This window comes from Harpia harpyja, chromosome 7, assembly GCF_026419915.1.
Source record: "Harpia harpyja isolate bHarHar1 chromosome 7, bHarHar1 primary haplotype, whole genome shotgun sequence".
Lineage (NCBI taxonomy): Eukaryota > Metazoa > Chordata > Aves > Accipitriformes > Accipitridae > Harpia > Harpia harpyja.
The window spans coordinates 38,619,422-38,646,362 of record NC_068946.1 but is presented as its reverse complement, the minus strand read 5'-3'; the positions used below and the strand labels follow the sequence as shown (position 1 = coordinate 38,646,362).

Below are 26,941 nucleotides of genomic sequence, written 5' to 3'. Positions count from 1 at the left end.
GACTAGTACAAACAGTTGTGTAGCCACAGCCTGAACCAAAAAAAATTATCCTCCCTGATCTGGTTCACCACATGTGGTTTTGTGCTACGCAAAAGCTTTGGCTGTCACAAGGCAGGGAACAGGAATGTGTAGGCAGAGAGAAGGGGATTACAGTCTACCTCAGTTTAAAGCATCCATGAAACTACAGCCTTAATACACAAGAAAAGTGAAACCATTTTCGAGATAACCTTGGGAAATTGTAATGAAATTGTGAGTGGGAGAAAAGTACAACGGCATGCCTTATATCAGATACTTTATAATAATTATGCATTTCTTTTTTGTGTTTCCATAGGAAGGTTTTGAAATCTTCCAATTCAGCATATTGCAAGGTTTATTATGCAGTAATGATAGCCTGGAACAGCAAACTGCAACACTCACTATAAAATCAACATTGATATGTAGAAACATTTTTGCTGCCTAATTTAATTGAACTGAAAATTACCAAAAAGAATGAAATATATTCCTGATCATTTAACATTTCAAAGCTGAGTATCAGTATTTCATTGCCATAGGGCTGGAGGGTTTTTTTGGTTTGTTTTTAAATAAGGATTTTTAGAAACATCAAATCTCTTCCAAAAGATTTATACTTGGAGTTGAAGCGCTGATCTAGAATTTCTTCCAGGCGTGATTTAAAATGGGAAAAAGATTAAACCCTCCCTCCAAGTTTGTAATGGAAACATTGACTGACTTTAACTATGGCAGCGCAAGTTGGGCTGTCAGACGTTCTGCTTCCAGTAACGCCAGGCAATTATTTTTAGGGTTACAAGCAATGCAGAATGACAGAGCAACTAGTTTCAAAACATTTTCATAACAAACCGAACAAACTTAGTCTGGCACAGTGCTATTCTCTTCAAAAAGCCTTCAGCGGAGTTCTCAAAATGCACACAGTGATCAAGTGCACAACTGCTCTGTTCAAGGTTTTGAAACGCGCACTTCCCTCGTGCATGCAGGTACAGCTGCCATAAAAGTCAACATACACACGTACTAGTCTTCATCTTAACTGGCAATTACTATTGGAGACTAAGAGCCTCTATTCTGTTTTTCAGTATCTTTGGTTTGGTTTTGCTTTTGGTTCTTAGAGTGTTTTTCCCTTAAAATCCTTAGTTTTCTACATTATGAAGAGCTGGAGTTTTGTAAAATCTTGTCACCAGCTGGCCGAAGGCAGGAGAGGGAAGAGTGTGTGTGCGCGCGTGCGCAGGAATCCTAACTCTGTCTTCCTGTAAAACATAAACACTCCATTCTGAGAAATTTAAACTTTATTTAAACATGAATATGCTCTAGTGCTAGTGGTCACATCCAAATATGATGGGAATGTAAATGTGATTACAGTTGTCGTCTTAAGTTTGCAGACAGAAGGTTTTTCACTGCTTCCACAGAATCTCATACCTTTACCAGCCTTAAAGGCTTTACAAAACACAGATGCTGGGCGTACTGCAGCTCTCAAACCCTGCAACCCAATGACACACAGACAACCATTAAAGGGCCAGTGACATCTTAAAGCCATACGACTTAAACATATTTTTTACATTAAAACTTAATTTTCAAATCTGAATCACTCTTTCCGCTCTGTTCCTCATCGATGACTACTAGTAAAAACTAAATTATAGAGGTCTCTCTTTTGTTCAAAGGGGCTTTTCTTTTCCAGTTGCAGTTGCTGCGCAGGGCTCGTCAGCAGTGCAGAGCCTCGCTGCTGTAGCTGTGCTGGCAGAGCCTCCTACGCTGACAGCGCATGCCAAGAGAAGAGTTTTTCTGCTGGCGTAGTTGCATCACCTCCCCAAACAACATAAGCTAAGCTGATAAAAGTTCTCCTCTGCCGGCACAGCTGCATCCATGCCTGGGGTTTTGCCAATGTATCGATGTCAGCGAGGATGTATGACTTTTTTCCACACCCCTGGCTGATAACAGTGCTCACTGGCAAGAGGTTCTGCAGTGGAGACCTGGGGTTGTTTGTTTAGAAACAGCTTTCATGAACATTAGCTGAAAGCTTTTTATAAAACCTGAAATCAATTTTTGAGAAGTTTTGTTTTACAAACTGTAGTCTCTGCTGCAAGTTCATATCAAAAGCTGTTCTTACGATTTTCTCATACGGACTTCACAACAGTTTGCAATAAAGTAACCTACATGAAAACATATTCATTAATTTTTCTTTTTAATCATTGCATCTTAAATTAAAACACTGAACACAAGTAGAGGAGGAATAAATCTAAGTAACAGACCATTATTTCTTGTGACAATATTCCTGTTCACAAGAAATATCATTGTCACACTGGTTTACCATTTCCTCTTTAGTCTTCACTCCCAAAGGTAATTAGCGATCATTCTTTCTCCACAGCAGTTTCTTTCCTGTCATCTTCAACAAACATCTAAGCAAAAAAGGCCAGTGACAGAATAATCATCCCATATGCTGTATGATCACCCCATCCCATTCTGGAGTCAGCTGTGAGGAGCTCCCAACACCTTTGCCTGATCTCCAAGAGATCTTCCCTCCAGCCTTCGACAGCCCGACTGCAGCAGTGAGAAAACCACAGGTACTCATTAGGAAAAGTTCAGTGACGGAACAGTGCCCGTGGAGTGCCTTAAACCAAGGAAAATCGTCTGCCTGCTTTTTCTTCTCAATATAAAACCCAAACAGGAATAATCACAAGTGTTGAAAAACAACTGGAGAATATACTCATCTTTATATGAACCATTCCTGTCTTTCTTGTAAACCACTCTATGCTTAAGGACTGGAAATGAGTCAGAGCAGGATTTTGCCTGCCAAGGAGAAGAATCTCTTCACTGTCAACAGGAAAAAACCACACAAAAAACCAACACCCAACCAAAACAAAACGGAACAACCCTGAGAAATTCCTTTGACCTGGGAGTTGAGAGATACTGATGCTTGCTGCCTTCAGACTACGAAAGTCCAAGGAAACTCCAACAAGCAGATGATAACTTGGATAACGACTGTCCTAAAACAGAGTGCGATTATTATGATAGCAATCCATTTAAATCTCTAACTTTGTGTTATAAAAGCATGTCTGTGAAGTTATATAACATGCTAGCATTTAATTATGAGTTCCTTCACTCAGCTAAAATTCCTGATGGGAAAAATACCGTGACTTTTAACAACAGAGTTAGTTCTCACACATCTACTCTACATTCAAACCATAAATTACAGCATACATTAACTATCTGATTTAGCCTGAACTGCTACTTGGATCATCTCATAGTTTCAAAATCTTGTCACCGGTGTTTGCCTAGCTTTGTTCAGGTGATTAAGCTTCAAGTACCTGCTCACCCTGCCTGACTTTGCCTAACCTCCCCGATTTCACTAAACAGCATTTTGAAACAGCACCTTCAGTAACTGGCATTGATACAAAAATTACCATACATTTTTGTGGATGTGTGCAACGGTGATAAAAAGTATTAAATTACATGAATCTGGAAAATTTCTGGATTAAATTAGGGGGTGATTTTTTATTTATTTATTAATCTACTTAACACAAGCTTTACATGTACAATGGAAGCGAGAGCTCAGGAAAATAGATGCTACATCTAGTGAAGCAAGACACTGCCACACTTAGTGCACAACTTAGGAAATAGGAGGTTGTTTGGAATAAAATCATGTCCCAAGCAGAAAGAAGAACTCCAAATATTTAACAGAAGTGACTGTTCACTGATGAAGACAGTTGCTTTATCACCTTCCTTTAGATGAGGAAACATTAAACCTTGATCACTTAGTGTAAGCCTGCAAACTGACAGCTGTAGTGGAGATGCTATTTTGAGTGTCCTGCACTGTTCTATTTCATGGCTTCCGTCACCATGTCTGAAATGTTATGGGAAGCAAAACTGAATTTCTGGAGGCCTCTCCAAGTCCAATTCTCAGTGGCCGCATGTCAACCAGTAAAAACAGAAAGATCTGCCGCTGCTGTATTCACATTTCCTGCCTTAGGGTAGGTTCTCCAACTGTTGTTCTTCAGTCTGTTAGCGCTTGTCACAGGAAGATTCAGCAAGTCAGCTGCTTTCTAAGCATTTTCAGGATGATACCAGTATAAAGAGTAAAGAGCATCTCAGAAGCTGGGTCCTCCAGACTCCTGCTGAAAATCTCCTCAGGAGGGAAAATCCCTGAGACCTGCCCCCTTTTTCTCCTTTAAATCACCAACCTGAACTTCTCTTTGGATGGGTAAAGAACATGGTCTTACAGTGACACTGCAAGAGTCAACAGGACTATTCCAGCAAGGGCTCTTTTACTGCACAAGGCTGAGACCACAGATATCGTATCTCGTGATCACACAGAGCTATTTGCACACCCAGGATCCAAGCCTATTCCATCTTCCTTTAGATAGTGAAGATGGGTGTTGATGCTCCAGCCACATGGAGCAGAAACAGCTAGGTGCTGGGAAGAGGCAGGTCCCCATGGGTGGAGACTGGCATCAAGGAGGGACTCTTGCTGTTACAAAATATCACGGACAGCCCAGGAGCACCTGGAGATCCAGCCCTGGGTTTCTCCCTAAAAGCTCTCTAAAGCTTCCGTATCTTGGCATGGAAGAACTATGCCCAAAATACTACAGCTGGCATTACGATAATGATGGACGGCAATAAACAGGTTGAAAAAAAAAAAACCCAAAAAACCCCAAAAAACAAAACCCAAGAAAAAACAACTCAAAACACCAAATCACACTGAACAGCGAAGAAAAAAAAAAAAAAAAGCCCCTCAGCTTTAATTTTATTTCTTAACACAAGTTTTAAGAGGAGCATTGCAAGATAAAAATAGAGGGTTATACCCTTTTTCTTGCCTGTATGTTATAGCCAAGTCCTAGGAAAACTATTTTTCTAAATACAGATGACAGTCTTTGCCATACTAAAAGGAAATAAAAGGAAACAAAAACATAGATGGATATCTTCACGTATGTATGAAAGAAAAAAAAAAAAGTTCTTTTCACTTCAACTTTTTTTTTTATTAATATTGTCTCTCTTCTCAAGTCCATTGTGTTTTAACTAATTCGAACCATCTTGCCAGTAAGAATGAGAAACATTTCCGGCAAAATCCAGGAAAGCAGTCGATACACCTTTTTTCTGAGCCATTTAAGAAGCCCTTCCTCAAAATACAGAAATGCGGGAGTGAGTAGGTGCTTTTCTCAGCTTCCTTTTTAAAAGATCTTCATGAAGAGTCGCTCTATCAGCAATGAAACAAGACAAAGTCTAGCATAAACCACAGCTCAAATGCTCCTAGCAGTTTTACCCCTAGACTATTCTGATTATAACCCAGGCTCTCTCCCCACTAACAGCTATTCTGCTTCCTTTTCCTCAGGATGGTAAAAGGACAAACTACCCTTCACAGTAACACAGCAGGACTAAACTTGTTCTCACCAGAAAGCAACAATTACTAACAGCAGAAAGTACAGAAGTAAACCATTCCAGCTTGTTACAAAATGTCACGTTCCCATATTTTTACAGGAGATGGAACCAATACTACTTAGATTATACATACTAAAGCTTAATGCAACAGCAATCTTCTGCTAGTAATGAAACAAAGCTCTAAATCTATGTATGTATTTGTTACAAAGACACTTGAAAAAGTGGGAGCATAATCCCGGCCACATTGAAGCATATGACAAAATCCACGCTGATGCTACCAAACAGTTTTTTCTCCAAGAATAGGTGTTTTTTCATAATTATTATTACTACTACTACTACTAAAAAAAAGATCTCTAACTTGAAGACGGCAGGAGAGGTTGTAACAACAGAGCAAGCAATGGATGCAGGAAGCTCCTCCTGGTTCAGGTAGTTCTTCTAAAGTCTCAGTGATAATGAAAAAGCATCAAAGTTCCCAGGAGCTCCCCTACTCAATTGACTTTATCCCCTGTCAGGGATTTTTAAGTGCTCCACTGACTGACTCCCCTAGTCCAGAGACAAATAAAAGGTGCTGGATACATGAAACTAGCCACACCACAGCACAAAAGATATCACAAAGGAGATAGACAGGAGTGCTGAACAGGGCTGTGTCCTGTTCCTTTGCAGATGCTGTCAACCCTTCTCCCTTCTACTTGCTCATCATGAATCACAGCATCCTCTTCCCTCTCAGTTGTATACCTGGATTCCCTGGACAATCCTCTGAAACAATACATTGGTACCATGCCCTAGCCATGACAGAATTATAGACACATCTAAAGCAAAATATTTGAGTTCTATTTTCTGAAATTTGAACAGGCTGCAGCAATCCAACAACTAGTCTAAGTTAAAAGAATATAAAAAGAAAGTCAAGATGCTGAAGCACCTGAAGAAAGAGCACTTGGTACTAAGATCTACCGGACAAAAAAGCATGTACATGTTTTTGTGGTTAGCCCTTCATTGAGCAATAGACACAAAAGAACTCACTGCCAACTTCCTTCTTGACTCTAGTAAATATGCAGACCTATTTCCTTCAGTGAAACCAGCCAAGGCTTTTGCTCAGGATCCAGAGAAAAAAAATGGTACTGAATCCGTAGACTATGTTAAAGTTTTTGTTCCAGCCTGAGGATTCAAATTACAAATAGAAGAAAACACATCCACTTCCAGAGACTCAACTCACATACTAATGGGTTTGTGCAAGCCTGTGAAAGGTAGGAAGTCCAGCACATGACACTGAATACAAATAATAATTCCTCCCTTGCATTACACATCTGTTGGTACACGTTAATAGCAGGGTATAAAATCTTACAATCTTCTCCAGAACAGGAAACATCCAAGGTATCGTTGGTAGGAGAAATGCTTCAACTGAAACAGCAATTAACTTAGAAACTCCTGTGTCATGCAGTGGGTAACACTAGACCAGCGATGGTCACACAGAGCTGGCAAATCACATACAGCTCACAAGCACTTCAATGGCAGCTCAAAAGACAATACATACGGACTCTAAGCCAAAAACTACTCAATAAGCTTTTTGTGTCTCAGGTTGTGTGATGGGAGAGGGGCCACACTGGGTCATATGCTAGCAGGAAGGTCCTACATAGTGGCATGGGCCATATTTCCAGTACAGTTCATGAAATGCCAGCAATAAGCATGTGGAAGGTTTCTTAGAGCATTGAAGGCAGCAGCTATGAGGTTTAGGGGGAAAAGTGCAGAAACGTAGCATTTGCATATGCCTCTCAGACAATGACTATTTCAGTGCTCACAGCGTTAAGAGGTTCAGAGATCCCTAAACTAGAAGGTCACAGTGGTCCCTTCTCACTGTATACAGGACTGCTTAAGCATTCATTAAACAGGAAACTCCTACGTACTACCACCATTTCAAAACTCTTCAGGTGTCAGCTCAAAACAGATGAAAAAAATCAAAGAAAAAAAAACAAGTATTCAGGTAATTGTTCTACTTCATGAAAGTTGTCAAATTCCCAGGATATGAAAAAGCCATCCAGCCAAACTGCAGCTGGCACATATAGAATTCCCATAAATAGTTTCACTTCTCTGTCAGCCATCAAATGTCTTGCAATTTTTTTATATTTTTTTTTTTAAAGGAGAAGAGGAAGACCCAGGGAATTTCACAGCAGTCAGCCCAACGTCAATTCCCAGAAATATTGTGGAACAATTTATTGAACAATCAGCTTACAAGAATCTAGAAGATAACAAAATGACAAAAAAGCAGACAGAATAGATGTCAAAACCAGATCACATTAAAACAACCTAATTTTTTTCAGCACCAGTGCAACCAGCTTAGTGGATAGGACAGAAGCTGTAAATATCTAGAGATCTTGACTGAGACTCCTGACACTATCCCACGTGATATTTTCATCAGCAAAATAAGGAAATACTGCCTAGATCAGCAGTTCCCTTTCTAAGGCACTCTGTAGCAGAAACCGAGATGTGGACTGGAGTGGAGCACAAGCTAATAAACTCATTAGCTTCTCAGCATGCACTGTCATGGGACGGGAGGAAGCAGAGCAAAAGGCACACTGAAAGGCATCACTGATCCTATCGCTTCCTCCTCCTCCCCAGTCCTCAAATTCATGGTGCTTCTGAACCCTTTTATTTTTAACCACTGTTTAGTAAGTGAAGTTACCCTAAACAAGACTGAAGGTCAGAAGGTGCACTAATATTTCAAAGTAGAAAATACTGCTCTGGTTAGGATAATACAAAGTGCCTATAATTTTTTTTTTTTTAGAAAGAAAAATTTAAAACAATCAGACATCTCCCATAATAAGAAATGCAAAGGAAAAATGGCAATTATTTTTTCTTATTCATGGAATCTGGAAACAAGTGTACTGAGATCTGAAAATAAATAGTATGTATTATCCTTTTACTGCATGGGAATGGGTAATGGGAAGAATTAACGTACCAAAAGCAGCACCACCAGGTAGGACTTAAGTGTATGGAAAATGAGACCTGGTTTTATCCTGGGTATTTTTTGGGTCCCTTGCAGGAAAGTAAGAGACAGCAGGTAACCATTTCTCTAAGTGAATCCTGCAAAACTAAGCTCTGGCAGTGAGACCTTCCTGCATCACACAAGGCAGTTACTTCTGTTCAGAGGACAGACTCTTCTATTAGAAGAATGCAGACCTCCAGCTCAACTGCTGTTTTGTTCACCTTTTTTGTCATTACCTGTTGTGAACTTTTACCTCCAGTGCCAACAAATGGGACCACAGACAATATTCAATGTGATTGAAAACTTACTCTTTTCAAGTACTTCTATTTATGATGTTAAAATGCATATTTTTATGGGCATAGGTAATTAAGTTTTTAATTTCATAAGTAGTAAATATGCAACATTCATGATGCTCTTTTCTTAACAATTAAGAATGCCATCCATCATTGTATTTTGGTGGTTAGTCCAGCTAAGTCTATGTATCTCAAAGCTGCTGTTGATGAGTCTAAGTACCATGTTAAAAAACAGCACAGTACAGACACGTAGATACCTTGGCTTATGCAGAGAACTGCTTGAATGTCTGAATTACAAAGACTGGCAGTACAGTGAAAAAAGTATGTTTGGCCAATCCTTAGTTCTTTAAAATAATAGAGAAGAAATGTTCTCTTTTGAAAAGTTAAAAACTCTGCAGAAAAGTTTCCTAAGTATTATGTACTGTTCTTCCATATTGTATTAGACTTCAGATTTCTGATAAGCTCTTGCAAGTATTGTCTCTTACTTAAAAAGTGTCACAGGTTTCACGAAGCACATAGGAGAATTCTGCAGTTTTTTATTTCAGCTTTTTTTTAAAGTTATTTTTATAGTGTTTTTTATTTTTTGTTGTTATTTTCCAAACTCTTGGGTTTTTTCCCCCAAAACTACAGTTTCAGCATTCTGCTCATCTGGCTGTCCTATCCACCCTCCCTCCATAGACAGCAATTAAAGGATAGAAACGGCACCACATTGAAGATGCATGTCAAAAGAAGCATCTGCTTTTTTGGCAAACTCCACACTGTTGGTGGCATTGGAATTATTGCTATACCGTTTCTCACAGGGTTAGACCACAGATGGCTCTTTTGGCTGACATGGAATCCGCTATGTCATTTTCTGTTTATTCAAGTTAAAAAATAAATTGAAGAACTTGTGCCCGACCATGCATGAAGGAGTCAATTCCTACCAAAATCCCTTTGTCTACAACTGCTGGTTCCTTATGGGCTGTATACTACATCCAGCACAGCGGAAGCATTGTTACTCTGCACCCCTCTATTCTATTTTAAAGAAGAGAAAGTACGTTCTTTTTGGCAAGGCCATCTTTCTGTTATGCCAGTATTTAATAGGTAGACCAGTGCAGTATACCTCAGCCTATTCCTGCTTCTCCTGCTGCATTCTTTGACAATGTAGAAGGGCCAGTGCAGGTGGCTGGCTCTGGCCCTTTCTTCCACATTCCTTAAATCTTAATCTTTCTCTGACTGACTATGCCCACTTCACTGCAGCCAGTATCTCCAGCTGGAGGAAAGATGCCATGTCAGAAAAAACCCTGTAGAAAAAGAAGCCAGTTTTGTAAGACTTCATCATCAAGATTGAATCCAGATGACCCCATGAACAGGCTCTTTTGAGCTGCACAATTTATGCTTTAAAGTAGAGATCAGTTTAGATATTTTATCCTTCCTACTCAGTTGGCAAATGTTTTTCCTTTTCTAATTGTCTAATGCATTTCTGTGTCTCCAGGCCAAACTACTGTAGAGGTATCAGCAAAGAACAAGCCAGTGTAGATATACTGCACAAGTACTGCACAAAGGTTATTGTAACACTGATACCAAGAAGGTCCAATTCTGTTGCTCAGCAGCTTGTTATGTGCCTATGCCAAGTTACAGTTAAACCAGCTTTGGTGAGAATAGTAGCACCTTACATCACTTTCCATGGGAATGAAAGATTCCTCCAGGAGCTTTACAACAGGAAAACACACTCCAAGCATCACTGCCCTTCCTAGTTACTCCACTGCAAGTATTTCCATAGTCCTTTATAGTATTTGCCATAGAAGTGAGGTCAGCATGATCTGTGCTGGGCTGAAAGTTCCCTTCATCTTTTTGTTACTCACTTCTGCAATTTCGAGAAGTGCCCTGGTGGTTCTTATATTCTGCAATATGATAAAACGCAGCAGTAACAATTCATTATAATCAACACATTGGAAGAAGACACACACAGCATTGCTGGTAAAGTATTAAAACAAGTCTCAGGTATAACTAGGAAAGCACATACCTAATTCAAGAAACACTAACAGTGCAGATTAAATACAATTTCAGGATTTCATACCCCATTGCCTTCTATACACTGCAGTCACATAAAAGGAAAGCGTAAGATACTTTTACCATTATTTCAGCACAGGTTGAAGTGACTACCAACTAAATTTCAGCAGAAATGGAACTAAGAGTTTGTGCTAAATTTGTCATGGTATTTTGACATTCAAGGAGTCCATGGTTGAGAAGACCACGTTGCTGAAGTGGCATATGTATACACACATACACACACACAACACATATATACACATATGGTCTGACACCGAACTTATAATTCTTTATGGCAAGGCGACCACACCTCCATAAATGTGATTCTCCCCCATGGCAAAAACACCAAACTGAACAGAAGCAGCCAAGTATTACTAAATTAGCAATGTAGCCGTTTTTAGAACAAGACCGAGATGAGTAGCAACTTTTTAAATAATCAGGCTCATTATGTAAGGAGTCGTCAGTTTTCTACACTTGCACACATTGGCCTAGTTCCACTCTCACCCAGTCATTCTGCATTCATTTACACAAGCTGAAAATCTGTCCAAGAGTTTTATACATTTCAACATTGTATAAAACTGACAGACCAGAAGACACAAGTGTATAATGTTGGCAAAACTTTTCAACATAGGGCTTTTCTACAGAGTACCAGTGAGCAAACTCTGCTTGGTTCACACACTGCAACACGTATACCACTTTTCTTTGGATTTTAACGAGACCATGTGTAGCATGTACAAGACTGCAAATGAAATTTCCCCAAGTCTCCTAAATGACTCTCAAGACTCTACACTGTTTCCTAAAATAAAATGTAGAAGCTCAAGTCTCATTAGAAAAGAACTGGAGTTGAACATCATTGCTTTTAAAACATTTGCCTCTTGCATCATTTCCCATTCAAGGAGGGGAGTGTTGCAAACCCCATGCAAACCTCAGTACAGGCGCCTGGCTGCACTGCCCGCAGCATGGGTGTGACACGGCAGTAGTACTTACTAAAGATTTTCATTAATGCAACTATATCAGTGCAGTTACGTGTGTGCTAACAACTCCAAGACAGACAACCTGTTAGTCCTATTCTCATGGAAGGTGATGAATACCGCAATGCTTTAAGTATGCTTTATACCCAGCAAAAGTGATTTAAAGCAAGAGCTGTGAAAGAGCTGTGTGCAGGAAGACCTGACATTAGTGTTGAAGACAACTGTTCCTAAGTTTTGGGGGCCAGTGGATACCAGTCAACTTTTGACATTTCTCAGAGATGATCTTGCACTCTTACACAGCCATACTAAAGCCCACAACATCCAACCTTTTTGGCCAAATGTTCACTACAGCATATTCAGCATAAGTGGCATAAAAGGTCCATTTTCTACAGATGTATGACATAATATACAGTCACACACAGGATGCCCTCTGCTCTTCAGGGGAAAAAAAAAAAAAAAAAAAAAAAAAAGTGGTCTGTCGTACCCAGAATTATTTGCACAACTTTCTCCTATGTAGCACATGGAGATTTACCCGTGCACAGGCACCACAAAACAAATTACAATCAGTTTAGCATGACAAAAGCAGCTATGTTTAACTCCTGGGAAAGACAGAAACAAGAACAGCTCATCCAGCTGACGAACAGTTCAGACCGATACCAAACAACACTTACCCTGCAGCTGCTATTACTACAGAAAATGCTGCTAAGATGGTACAGACAACTTAAGATGGCCCCAGCTGATCAGGAAACACAAGCAGCAGAAAATGTAGCTTGACGAGCAGCAAGAAACTATGAATGCTTGCTTCTCTGATTTGTTACCACCACCCTGCCCCTTTGCCCTTAAAAAGTGTGCATGTGTGAGTATACACAGACAGTATAATGCACTTCTACTTTTTTCTTCCACAAGCTTTTATGACCTGCTTTCTTGAAACTATGTGCTATGAAGAGTACAAAGAAAACATTGACATTTGGACAACTTTCTCCTGGAAAAGACAAGGAAGTAACAATTTTTGTCTCTAGATGTCTCCAAATTCCTAACCTGTAACTGTAGCTTGATTTAGGTTCCTAGAAGTTAGAGGGAAGCATTCTTCTCACATTTCCAGTCAGTACGCCTTTTGCATCTCACAGTACTCAGTGATTATGCCCTCCGACACCTTTTTATCTCTCCAGCTAGCCAGTTTTTATGCACAGGAGTAGAAAAAGAGCATTTACTTTGTTTCTTTAAAGATAGTTTCAGATGTTACAGTAATACACCTATCACTTGCTTCATTACCAGCATACTTCACAGAGAGATCACTTTTCCAGCACCATTTGAGGAAACAGGGACTAGGATACTCCAGAACACAATGCTTAGTATAGTACAAATACTATTTAATCCCATTCAACTTGGATCAAGCAGGGCTTTTTAGCATTTGCTCAGCATCAGTCTCAACAGATCCAGGCTGTTTCTAGCAAAACTGTTCTGTAGTTGTTTGATGAAAGCCAATTCAGGCAGCACGTCTACCTCCATGGCCCAGAGAAGTTCACTTTAGAAGTCTGTTTAAAGCACAAAGTTGCTGAGCACCATCTTAAGACAATCTGTAGGTGAACTCTTTTGAATTTTAAGCCATAACAAATAGGAACATGACACATTTAATTTAAAATTAGTAGTCAGGGAATCTAACCAATTAGTAAATCTAATCCTCTTTATGCAAAGTTATTTAAAAGGTAAATATTTTCCTAAATGCAAGTGATCAAGGGTGCACAGATGAGGAGTCCTTTCATACATTAAGGCAATTCACCACAATACTGTGATCTCAACAAATCTGGGGACTTGATGAAACACAACAAGGAATTTGCTACAATCAGCATAGCAAAATCCGGCACATGAGCCTGCTTTTATAAATAGTAGTTTGCTTCTCTTCATAAATAAGGAAACCAGTATTCCTTCAGTAGGATGAAATTCTCAGAGTTGTAAAGGTAGGCAAGATTAAAACTGAATATTCATCCATAAAAACTAGGGAAAGATTTCCAAAGGGTAGGTAACTTCTGGTGGAGCTCCCTAGTAGATGCCTAGTTACACATTAGGGATGATTTGTCTGTACTGACCTTTGATGGTCTGAACGTGGCATCGGGTCAACTAAGAACAGCACAGAAAGCTGAAATCTTTCAAACATTATTGATAGGGTGTTTTAACATAGAAAGTAAACTCCTGATAAAGCTGTGAAGTAGAAACTGCACTTTCTGCGAGACCTAGGATGTGCAGATAGGGAAAAGGAAGGGGGCGGTATAAGGAAGTCAAAAAGCTTTAACATTGGTGGTTAGATCTGCTGGTCTGATAAGCTGGCTTTGGTGCAGAACCAAATAAAGAACAAAGATGACTTTGCCGGCCCTGTTGGCAGCTCAGCTTTCAAGCCAAGCTTTCCCTCAGTTTGGCTGAGAAGACCAAAGTGCAATGGAGGCAATTGTTGGCCCTGTGTGTCTCAGCTCAATCAGCTCTGCATCTGCATCTGGATTGCCCCAAAGCGCAAGTGTTAGAGAAAGCAGAAGGGACAGACAGGAACGAAGGGGAGATGTGACTAGTGGCAGGCTAAGGACAACTGTGGACCCACAACTGAGATGGCAGTTCAAGGAATAGCTTGAGCTGGCACTACTGCCAAAAGCAGCAGCCTTGCCCTCATGGCTGTTCTTTCCCCCACCTGGTGTCTCCCCCTCACTTAAAAAACAAAACAAAGCAAACAAACAAACAAAAACCAACAAAAAAAACAAACCAAGAAAGAAAAAGGAAGTTCAGACTGCTTCTTTTACCATTGATGCTGACTCATGAAAGCGGTAACAAAACAGCATTAGGCTGTCAAACAATCAGGTATTAAACCAACTTTGGTTTTACATACACAGACTAAGACTACTGCAGAGAATGTATGTGGTACCTATGTCTGTAACTAAGCCTTACAAGTAAGATAACAAGCAGCATGCACAAACCTGTCTGCTAAAACTTTGGTGAAATCCTGTGTACATACCACCTGCAGCAGTGCTGCTCTGGCCTTAGGGTCAGATTTTCCTTATAACCTTATCTGAAACAAACCTGAGTCAGTCTTTTCTCATTCTTTAAAGGATGACATTTTGGTAGATGCTTAACACTTATTAGATCCAATACTTTCTGACTGCTTAAAACATTCTATTTTCTCTTTACAAATCACAACCTTTTCCAAAATCCTTGTGCATGTACTACCAAGGAAACATGTGTACTTATGTCTGTTTTATTTATCACTTCCTGTTCTTCTTGAAATCTGGAATTTATATTTGAATAATGCAAACAGAAGAGCTATTTTAACTCACTTCCACAGTGCTCATCAATTTCCCTCGCATTTTGCCTTCTAATTTGAAACTTCAGTCTTGGTTTGAACCAAGAAATAAACTTTTTTTTTTTTTTGTCAACTACAGTTTTAACTCATGCAGCTAGTTTCTAACTCTAAGAGATTTTTAATTCTGAGAGAAAAGTGGGTTTAAGTGGTTAAGAACATCATTCAGATGTCTGAAACTCAAGCAACATGATATGACTTATTCTAAAATTAAAATGTTGGTGACTTCACAGTGCATGATAATTAATGATTCCTTTTACATCCAGAAACTTAGTTCTCAAGTTAAGTTACAAAGATTTAGCAACAGTATGCTGAGCAAATGTAGGATGCCGTTCCTTGGTGCATCTTAAAAGTTAAAGGAAGCAACACTCCAAATAGCTGCTGGGGTGAATGTCTGACAGCACAATGAATCATTTTCATAGATACTACCAATCATTGTTAATTCTGAAATGAAAAAATACAAGAATTAGATAACACCTAGGAAAGCTTCCAGATGTACTGCTAATACACTTTAAATACATGAGGAATTCAACTGCCAAGACGAACCGGTCCTGGCAGCATAGATAATAGTCTAACTCAGACATATAAACGGTTGTAACTAAAATCACAGAAGTGATACAAGCAGCGCTCACAGCAGTCACCAATGCATTTTGAAGCCCGTGCAGTCAGCGCAAGCACAGCAGGCACATACAACTGCAGCACCTGCGTGAGAGAGCCTCTGTCTCTGGAAGGAGAAGGGACATTTCACTTGAAGCACGTCTGATGTTATATATGGCTAGAGATGATGAACACCATGTCAAACACTAGTCAGGAATAAACCAGTTGATTTGGGCACAGACACCAACTCATCCATAGCTTTATTAGTCATGTTCTTGTCCTTGGTACAAGAATTCAGCTGAGGAATCATACCTCTGAATGCATCAGAAAGTTATAGATAAAGGAAATTACTTTTGATAAGTACACTTGGAATTGATAATTAACTTTAAAACACTGCAGTGAAAGGGAATATGCCTGGCTAACATTTTAAGATAAATTAATCCCTTGCCTCTACTTACTGTACAACTACAGTCCTGAGCAACTGCTTTCAGGTTTGCCCTACATTGCAGGCAATTTCAAGGAATTATATTTTTAATAAGAACATTCAGCTCCACTTTTCTTAGCAGCAATCCTACCTTTGCAGCTTATCAATCTGTGCAACCGTTGGATGTTTAACAGTAATAATCTTGTAAGTCATCATTAGTTTGCTACAACAGTCACGGTAAATTGAAGTTGAAAGACCATGCATTGCATTTCCTAAAAGAATAAACCAAATATTTGAATATATGCAATTTAATTGGATTTCAAAATTAAAATGGGACAACAGAATATTGGAATAAGGACTTCCCAGAGGAAGGGAAAAAAAAAAAAAACCAACAAAAAACCCCCAAGGATTTAATGTAGTAGGAAAGATAAGGCCACAAAACCACTAAAGCTATCTAGATAAAAATTCTGCAAAATCTAGGCCACAGAACTTCATGGAGTTATTCCTGTTCTGAGTAATATTTTAAAGGTTGAATTCTCCCTTTCTGCACACTAAAATTCTGCTTAGAAATAAAGACAACTATTGCCAACAGAAAAACGACATCTACTCTTTTCTAAAACTAGAGTTCTAGATAGTTTTACCAGTCCAGTTTCTTGCCAAAACAAACTCTGCCATTGTTATTGATCTGGAAATATCAATAATAGTATTCACATGAACATTCCCATAGAGTATAAAGAAACTACTCTCATGGCAAATGACAGGCAGAATTTGAATATGAAGTTGTATCATTCTGAATAATCTGCTCTATCCTGAGCTTTAGAGAGACTTAAACGTATATATCTATATATGTATGTGTGCTTGTGTGTGTATATATATATTTTTAAGGTATTTAGTCCTAATTGCTGTAATATTTGACCCATTTCTGGATGTTAGTACATTTCTACACAAAATCTATGGGAGGTAGGAAACTACTTATGTTAACAAATACCTTTTGAAGAGCCAAACCCAAACAATTCACCTAAGATTATCCAAAATATCATTGACAGGACAACTTGAACTTCATGTCACCATCTTAATCCCTGTACTGTCCTTGAATAAACTTTATAGGTGTGGCTGATCTGGGACTTTCATTATCACCCAAGACAATGACTCAACACAGAATTTAGTTCAGGGGAGGAAGAAGGTAGAATGGAAACCAGCTCTGAGGATACAGTAATTTTGACAGAGGGTCGCTGGAGAAGTGTCACACCAAAAAAAGGTCTTTTGATAGAAGGATAAAACATGCAGATAGGTTAGAACTTTTATGCCATCACCTTATATACTGGAATACAAAACCATACATTAATAATACTAAAATAACAATAAAGTTGCAAGTGAAACATTAAAACAGAAGGCACAAAATGGTCAGGAGCTTCAAAGCAGCGAATTCCCAACAACTCATCAGAATATGTAAAGAATGGTTACATGAAAAGCCAAAGTGCCTTTTCTAATGGCTAAGCCAGTCTTCAGCCCTTAGTGACTTCCCTGAGACCACGACACTCCACACCTGACAGATCTAAGAACAGTATGTTTGTTGGCAATCTGACAAAGTCTGGTTCAAAAGTTAACCTGATTTTGTCACTATAACAATTAAAATATCAACATAATGCTGAAACAATGAATTACTTCTGTCCTGGTTTTGGCTGGGATAGACTTAACTTTCTTTCTAGTAGCTGGTATAGTGTTATGTCTTGGATTCAGTATGAGAAGAATGTTGATAACACACTGATGTTTCCAGTGGTTGCTAAGTAGTGTTTAGACTAAGTCAAGGATTTTTCAGCTTCTTATGCCCAGTCAGCAAGAAGGCTGGAGGGGCACAAGAAGTTGGGAGGAGACACAGCCAGGACAGCTGACCCAAACTGGCCAAAGGGGTATTCCGTACTATGTGACATCATGCCCAATATATAAAGTGGGGGGAGTTGGCCTGGGGGGGTGGATCGCTGCTCAGGAACTAACTGGGCATCAGTCAGCGAGTGGTGAGCAATTGCATTGTGCATCACTTGTTTTGTATATTCCAATGCTTTTATTATTATTGTCATTTTATTATTGCTACTATTATCATTATTAGTTTCTTCCTTTCTGTTCTATTGAACTGTTCTTGTCTCAACCCAAGAATTTTACCTTTTTTCCCCGATTCTATCCCCCACCCCACTGGGTGGGGGGGAAGCGAGTGGGCGGCTGCGTGGTGCTTAGTTGCTGGCTGGGGTTAAACCACAACAACTTCCTTAGTCATTTCCATCTTGCATTAACCTCCATAGGATCGTGGAATATTGTAACTGGGAATGGAGGCAGCTTCTAGGGCACTTCAGATAATCAAAAAGCCACTGCATTCTTCTATTGGCGCCATGATGCGCCCTGAATTTCACTAGCACCTTTAACCAACTGAAATTCTACATAGTGAATTACATCTTGGTATTCTTCACTGTAAAAATTACTCAAGCTTTCAAACATGCTCTATAGCTCCTCAATACTGCAGGATACTGCCTGTTTCCTTCTTTCAAAAATTGTCCCCAGTTCTGGAATATTTACACGTATACATGTGCATTGGAAGTGTTGTTGCCCTAAGACAATAAAGGAACCATTATAATTTATCTTTTTGTTTAAGCTAAACATTGCAGAAATGCTTTTTTAAAAACCCAGTTTTGGTAAACGCTTCTCATAAGTAGCACCCAGAGCTACATCTCCTGAAGGGCTGAGGAAAAGCCAAAAACTGTCCCTGTTTCAAAGGTTAGTCACTAAGCAGTTGTATTTAATACCCAACTCAAATGTTTTTCCCAAATTACACATAAGTATTTTTAAATAAGCACAAGTACTGTCGTAATGAGGACCACATACGCCAAGTAGATTGGATGGAATAATATTAAAGCAATTTAAATACCATCTGATTCTGCTGTGTGTCAGTCTAATACCAACCCTAGGATACACCAACTATTCATCTCAGGTTTCTCATTGAGGAAATTCAAAAGTTTTCTGGTTCTCTGTCTCAATAAGCACTTATTCATGTCAGTAGTCTCACCACAGGCAGTGGCACCACTGGGTATGTAAATATGCACTGGCATAAGCAAGAGTCTTAAAATTCAGACCCACATTTTTAGAACTCTTCTTGAACTCATCTGGAAGACAGACCACTAAACACTTCAAAGGATCTCGTCCTGCTGGCAGTTGCTTTCATACCGGACAGAAATCTGTGGAACTGTGTGCCTGGCTCTGCCGACGCCCAGGTTTATCTGGTGCGGGTGCTGCCTTCCCCAGCTCGCAGGAGGCACGTTCCTTGCCACGCGATGCGTTCACAGATGCATGGCACACCCACTCCATCCCTCCTCTCCCACAGCACAGCCACAGTGGGCCAACTAAACACAAATTTGTACTGTATGTTGTTACTTCTACACTACATACTTTCAGGAGTTTCATGTCATAATAGGTTATTTAAAACCTTAGCTAAGTGAATAGCTAAGTCAAAACAACAAACACATGCATGCAGCAATACAAATGGTTCAAAACAGATCACCATAGCCATCCTCAAAGGTGGGCACACAGACTACACAGCTGCCAGTCACCTGCAGCAGCTGGAATAACAGGCTGTCCCCCACTCCAATAGTAGCCCGGAGAAAAATCTATTACACAACTGTTTAAAGCATCATTAGCAAATTATACATATAGGTAGAAGAGAAAGAAAAACACCACAAGACTTGAAATTCATCCATCATAGTATGAAATCTCCTTTGCAACACACCAACCATCTGTTCAGTGCTTAGCTGAAGACCACTCTAAAGCCTGGGCAGGCAGCATTGCACCTGGTGATGCCCAAGAGACATTACTACCTCCAAAGCAGGAAAAAACAACCTATGGTCTGGTGAAAGAAGGCTGAACGAAAGAGGCATCACCAACTTCAAAAATGAAAAGAAACCTCTACCCCTTACCCTCCAAATGGGTGAAGTATAAAAGGAAATACAGAGCCTTAAATCAGAGTCTCTTCTCTGAACACAACGCAAGACAAGAGGGTTGCACAATGACCAGTCTCCCTGGGAAGACTGGAGGTCATCTGCCACAGAGCTGCATACAAGGTAAATGAAACTTTCAGGTCCTGTACCACTGTTGGGTTTTTTTGTTTGGCTGGGGTTTTTTTTCCATTCCTCAATTTTAAGAATTTTATATTTTTGTTTGTGTATTTGTAAACAAGGATTTGCATTTGATTTTACCCTTGCCTACCTGGTGTTTTGAGTGACTTCAGATTGTTGCAGTGGCACAAGCACAACCTGATGATGTTCCTGTGGGTCAGACAAACCCTAAAAGAGGATTCTGAATCACCTCGGAGGAGTCAAGCATCTACAAACATTGCTTCAGATTGTCAAAGATAACTGGATACTCCTCCACTAAGCTGCAGCAGCCTTTCTGGGAGCTGGTAACACCTCAGGCATGAAAGAAGTGCCCTGCAGAAAAGCTCCCTGTAACACTCACCCAAACTCACACCCGAATCCTGGATTTCACTCCCCAAGCACACTAAAATTGGAAGTGCCACACACGTACCTTGGATATCCTAAAGGACTGAATTCTAACATAGTTATGCTGTAGTACCCAGATGACAGAATATATGAGCTGTAGTTAACCTAAGGAGTCATGTTTCCACTTTCTTGAAGAAAAGCACCGTATGGTAGAGGAGATCCAGATATAAAAGAACAGAAAACAATAGAAGGTAAGGAAAGAAATAAATCCCATTCTCGTCTAAGTGGAAAAAACAGAAAAAACACTTAGAATAAGGTGTGAAAGTGCCATTGCCAATAAGAGACACTCTCAAGAAACAGAATCAATGATGAAATAAAAAGTTACGTATATTTAGTTGCTGTAAAGAAGTATTTCATTTCACAAACAGGTAAATGTCAGGCTAGACCAAGTTTGATGCTCACCTTGCCCTGCCATTTCTGCTGTTCTTCAACCAAGGAACCAAGAAAAATGAAGCCCACATGAGGCTCCCCAGAACAATACGTTATTTGTTTCCACTGCAACCTCACAAAGTTCTACAGTTCTACTGACCAAGTAAGTAAAATCAAAACACCCACTCTATCTGACACATCATTTTTCTAAAGCAGAATACTTTAAACAAATAAGACACACACCAGTGATTTTCTAAAGTATTATGGTTAAGCAAACAACACTGCTTTTATGAGGACACATGAACAAAAAGGTATTATTATGTATTATACTATTATATGTTTGTACATATCTGTAATTATCAGCTTTTATTTTGCAACAGACCATATAGCTGATGTATCCTCACATTACATCATAAATTCAGAAAAAGACATCTTTGAAGTGTTGTAACTATATTTCTGTTTTGAAGAGCTTATAACACTTCAAAACATTTGCTAGATATTTTTACACCAGTGCATCTCAGTGCTTGGGTCAGGCCTTAAAATTGGTATAAAGTTTTATTGTTAAAAAATCAATTTACATAATCTGTAATAAACGTTACTAAATTTAAACTGCTATAAACTAACTCAAGCTGACATGAACCTAGTTCATCTTGAATCTCTTTAAAGCAATCCCTCACCAGCATTCAATTACTTCAACTGCTGTTTTAAACTACTTTGTGTGTCAATACACAGCTGCTGCTACACCGCTTTAACTGCAGTCTCTTGAGGAAAACAGAGCTAAACCTGTGCTAATCACAATAACCAGCCCCTACAGCACATGATTTTTTTGTTGTGTGTATGTTTTCCCAAGTTGCTGGGTTAGTAGGCTTGTGCTTATCTAACCCATGGTTCCCCCCCTATTTCTCCTCTATTTGTAACTCATCCCTTCCCTTTCCTGTTGCATCAGGAAGCTGCAAATACAGTGGCTTCTGCAGGGCTGTTATAATTGCCACAGTACACTGCAATTCTGAAACATATGCAAAATAACTAACAATTACTTCAACAAGGTTTCTGAAAGCATTTAAATGTGGTTCTGTTGGCTTTCTAGAAAACTTCTGACCAACACTTTTCATCCAAGATCAAAACACCTCCATGAACCTCTTCATTAGGACTACAACTTTATAAGCCTTCACAGTGTCCCCTAAGTAAGCTGTTTTAAAAATAATCTGATGTAGAAACAGAGAAAAACATTCATAAGAAGCCAGAAACAGAGCCATGAGGGAAACCCAGTAAAAAAAGTTCCTATTCTCCACTGACTTCTTTTGTTATACATCATCTCATGCAACAAGCGAAGATCAGTTTTAATGAAGACTTTAGAGACTTAAAAAAAAAAAAAAAAAAATGCAGACCGAAAGGGCTATCATGTCAAAAGACCATTATTTTTATTTACTTGGTTGCAGCACTGTGCAGATGTTTTAGGAGCCATCTCAAACTCTCAGGAAAGGATTTTCCCCTCCCTTCCTTCCTTCCCCTCTCCTCCCTGTCAGTAATCCTAGTTTAAAGGATCTAACCCTTCTGAAATGTGTTAACTCAAGCAAATTTTTTTTAACAGTTGGAAGTTTCAGGAGAAAAAAAATGAACCCAAAACAAAACCGCAGATGTTCAACACACAGACTTCTATTTTCCTTTCCACAGTGAAGCTCAATGGCAAAGATGCATACTTTAAACAATGACGCTTCCAAAGAGATAAAAATATATCGTTCACCCTCTTAGAAATACTAAACAAAACCTTCAAATTGCTAAATACAGATAAGACAATCATATCACTTTTCATAATCTATAACATCATGCCTGACAAGATAAGGTGCTTCCTTTTATTTCTTTCATTCACGTTTGTGTTACAAGTATAGAAACCCACTGACTGAGCAGTTTTGCTCCCTTGAGAATAAAGCAGAACTTCACAAACAATCTTATAGATGCACTTAAAAATTTAAAATAGCTGGTTCTTAATACAAGAGCCCAGTCTTGTTAAACCCAGGTAGACCTTTTAACATAGTATACAATGTAAAGGGAAATAGACTCAGCCAGTGCAATGATACAAAATGACATAATTCTTACAGTTCTGAAAGAAACAAACAAAAATAAACTAATCCCATTTATTTAGGTAACCAAAGGTATCTGTTCATTCTTAGGCTCCTCAGCCTCCCCCCACAGCACCGTGTATACACACGAGGTATAATGCCAGATCATTCTGGTCGCAGATTGCTCTACGGAGCTGCATGTTTTGAGTTATGACCATGCCCAGGTCTTGCAAGTTTAATGAGGTTCCTTCTCACACACACAGACACCACACACAGCACCAACTGGGAAACTGAAAAATAATGTAGAATTACAGGTGTAGCTTCTTGATACGTTAAACCTATAGACAGACTGAAAAGCTAACATGCATTTTTAGCCTAAGATTGGCAAAAGCTTTCTTCATTTAACCATCATTAGAAACCCACCTGAATCTTCGACTTTTAACAAAACCCAACCTGTGAGGCACTTGATGTTAACAGAGCTGCATGAAAAGATTAATCAAAAGCTTTGTAAGTCTCTCCTTACAGAGGCCAAACACCAAATCAAGTGTTAAATTCCTCACGTGCAGCTACGCCCAGTTAATCTGCTCGAAAGCAGCAAACTATGTAAATCTCCTTACGCTGGCGAGATAAACATTACACTCATCAAAACCACTGTTACTGGGCAAAGCTGTTAAAAGGCACAGACACACCGGGCTTCCTGAGCACCCGGGCTGTGGTACGTGGGACCCCCCCCCGCTCTCCTCCATCCCAGGCCTCCAGAGCTGCTTCTGGCTTCCTCTTCGGGAAACCTGAGAGCAGAGAAACGGCCCTGCACAAAGCGATTTAAAATCCCTAATCAAATAGCTGCACTAGTTCTGTAGATTCAAGGAGCAGATGGTCGGAGAAAGCCTAATTTTCCATTTAAGATAATTTTACAGAGTGTAGAAATATTTACTTCGGAGGAGTGCCTCCCGATTTACATGAGAATAACAAAAGTGGGAGAAGGGACAGAGAATCAGCACGTTTTCAGCACACACAGAGAGCTAAGAAAGCCTTTATTAAGCAGGATATTGTATGTCATTTTGTTTCCTTTGCATTATGGATGCACACATGTGCATTCTTTACTAACAAGGTTACTCGAGCTATGCAAAAACATTAGCTTACACCTACCTTTTTCAGATAGGATGCAAGGCCATGAGCGTTCTGATAGGTTATTATTACAGATACTGTATGGCTTTCATTCTTTAACTAGACCTGAATCTGCATTTCAAGCCAATTCTCAGACGAGTTGCCACTCATTTAAGCAACCTCTAACTTTTAAGCCTGGTAGGAGTATTTTTTAATATGCCTGTCTGCCCATAACACAGGAAATCCTTTTGAAAATACAGCTTCAGAGATCATATTTTAGTATTCTTACAAGTACTCTAAAAGAGAAAAAAAGATTAGGCACCACCCAATTGAATCTGACCTGAAACCGAGGATGTCGACTGGCTCCTACATGCCTGAGTTACACACTGAAATAGATAGGGCAGATAACAAGCATAGTGCTATAAGCACAGGTTCGTTTATAAAACAAAACATAGTTCTTTAGGAAAACAAAGGGAGAGTATGGGTAAAGCCCTGGACCTACTGTAGCTAACCAGTATTTTGTCAGTGTTCTAAACGAAGGCAGAATTTCACATTACACGTTACAGTGTCTTAAAAATAAATCAAGAGAGTATCACCCTGCCTTTTACCAATAAGTCACTCACCTTTTCACCCGAATCTGTTCCAGACTCTTAAAAATGAAATGGGAAAAGACTAAAACTGAAGTGTTTTTACACTATTCTGATATCACAGTTACAATACTAATAGAGACATACAAGCTACTCAAAAGATTTTAGTTTCATTTTTAAGTTATTTAAATTTTTTCAGCTTCATATACTACATGCTGTTAACATAGGAAATCTAGTTTCTCCTTTTAGAGATGATGGCAGACTACTTTTCCTATACTAACAGTACCTAGTGTCTCAGGCTAAAGCACAATTATAATTCAATTGTCTGAATATGGATTACACAGAGCATGCAGAGACTTAATCTGGACTGTTCTTAATTATCAAGAGTTGAAAAATTAGGCTCATAACACTCTTCAGCACTGTTTGACATCAGCTCACCCCTGCAGGTGAAGTCTGAGTGAAAGGGAGATCAGAAAGTCAATCTTTAAACGACCTTAGTCTACATGAATGAAGTTAATAGGAGTTTTCCATGGACTTAAACAGAGAAAGGCACAGGCCCTGGCTCCTTATGTAGGAAGTGTTTGAGCAGAGAATGGCTACACCTAACAAAAGAAACCTTTGGTACCCAGGGTCTTAAGCCCACATAATACCCCTGCATTCATTTCTTTCTCTGCCTATTGGGAAAAAAAGGGTCTGTTTGTTTTTCTGATTCAGTCAGCCCTTTTAGCTCTTTGAATCTAAGGAGGGCACTGTGAAAAGAAGAGCATCTTATCAGCCTGCTCCAGACCAGCAGGCGAACTCACATCCGCACACCAAACACAGCCCTGCCAGCAACAGGCCTCACCCGCGCTGCCCTCTGCTCCTGCAAACGCCCTAACACCCTGCCCAGCGCCCCAACACACTGGCACCGCAGCCCCAAGGGGCCCTCCTTAATTAATGGTCCTTTCAGGTAGAGTAAGAAAATAGCATCTAATAAATTGGCTTCATTTACAAAGTATGCAGGAGCACCAGACAAGATCATCAGCGTGGGCGTATCCAGGGCATTTATTAAAAACAAACCCAAACCGGCACACACAATAAGCATGTTTTATTATGTATGGACTTGAACACTTCGACTACAAGATACAAAGATAACTCCACGCACTGTTAGGCAGCATCTGCAGAGTGCTGCTGAGATAACACACCAGCGATTCTTATCAAAAAGATATTTCTATAAAATAAGGGAGGAAGAGAAAGGAAATAGCAATTTTCGTTCAAGCTTCAAGAAAACACGAGAATCTAACTTTCACTGTCACGCAGGTTAGCCACGCAGATCACATGGCATCCCAACATTTCAAAGCCCATTTCCCCATTACTTCTATGATAGCCTTCACTGTGCACGGCAGCGAGATCCGATCTGTTATTTCTGCCCTTAATGAATTCTGACCCCAAGCAAAATAGGACGACTCCCCCAGCATTGCTAACTGAAACCGTCAAATTACTTGTTTCAGCTGCTAAGAGCGGCAGACACGGAAGGATTTTTCCTCACCTGGAAAGAAGCCTGCCATAGTATTTTTGGCATGCTTTGTCAGGCCGGGAGCTTGTCAGTGACCTCTACTCCATTTACCCTCTGGCACACAAACACACAGCACACTTTCCGATGAACTTAAAAAGTGAGATTTTTTTTTTTTTTTAATCAAAGAGTCAATGAAAAATAACACGCTTCACAGTAAATAATGTAACATTAACGCCAACGGGTAAAAACCGTAAAAAGCGCAGCCAAAGAGACAACGGCCCAGCAAGGCTGTAACCCAACTATTTCAACTATTTCATTTCCAGCGACTAAACAAACAAACAAACAAATACCTCTTTCAGTACAGCTCCATAGATGCGAGTGCTCCGAGCTTATCGGAGCGATCTGTCTGCCCATGAAATGTCACAGGATTTCCCTTGTGCACTTCAAGGCGGGGAGAAGGGGCAAGGCTGAAGCGCGGCGGAGGATTTTTGGAGGGCTGGTCGAAAGAAACTACGCGCCGCGATCCTTTCGCTCATTTCACGCCGAGCGAAAAACATCCAGCCCCGAGTTTCGCTTTGCGGCCCGTGTTGCAACACCGGGGCTTTTTTCACTTGTTGCCGAGCTCAGCAGGCCGGCAGCGGACCGGCCCTCGGCGGCCGCCCCGGCCCGGTCGCTACGGTCACCCGGCGGAGGCCGCCCGGGCACTCGGCAAGGTCACGGCGCAACTTTTTTTTTTTTTTTTGGGGGGGGGGGGGGGGAAGGTGGTA

The 26,941-nt window shown here is 39.8% G+C and overlaps 1 protein-coding gene across 5 annotated transcripts in view; it reads right to left on the bottom strand.

The window, feature by feature from the left end:
• The window catches only part of RBMS1 (RNA binding motif single stranded interacting protein 1), a 148,821-nt gene that overhangs the window by 68,364 nt on the left and 53,516 nt on the right, over nucleotides 1-26,941 (bottom strand). Inside the window, exon 1 of one of the 5 annotated variants that reach the window (XM_052793515.1) lies at nucleotides 26,525-26,884. The exons of the other annotated variants lie outside the window; for them this stretch is intronic. The gene's annotated coding sequence lies outside the window, so the exon portion shown is untranslated. Of the gene's footprint in view, nucleotides 1-26,524; nucleotides 26,885-26,941 lie in introns of those variants that run through there. 5 annotated transcript variants of the gene reach the window in all.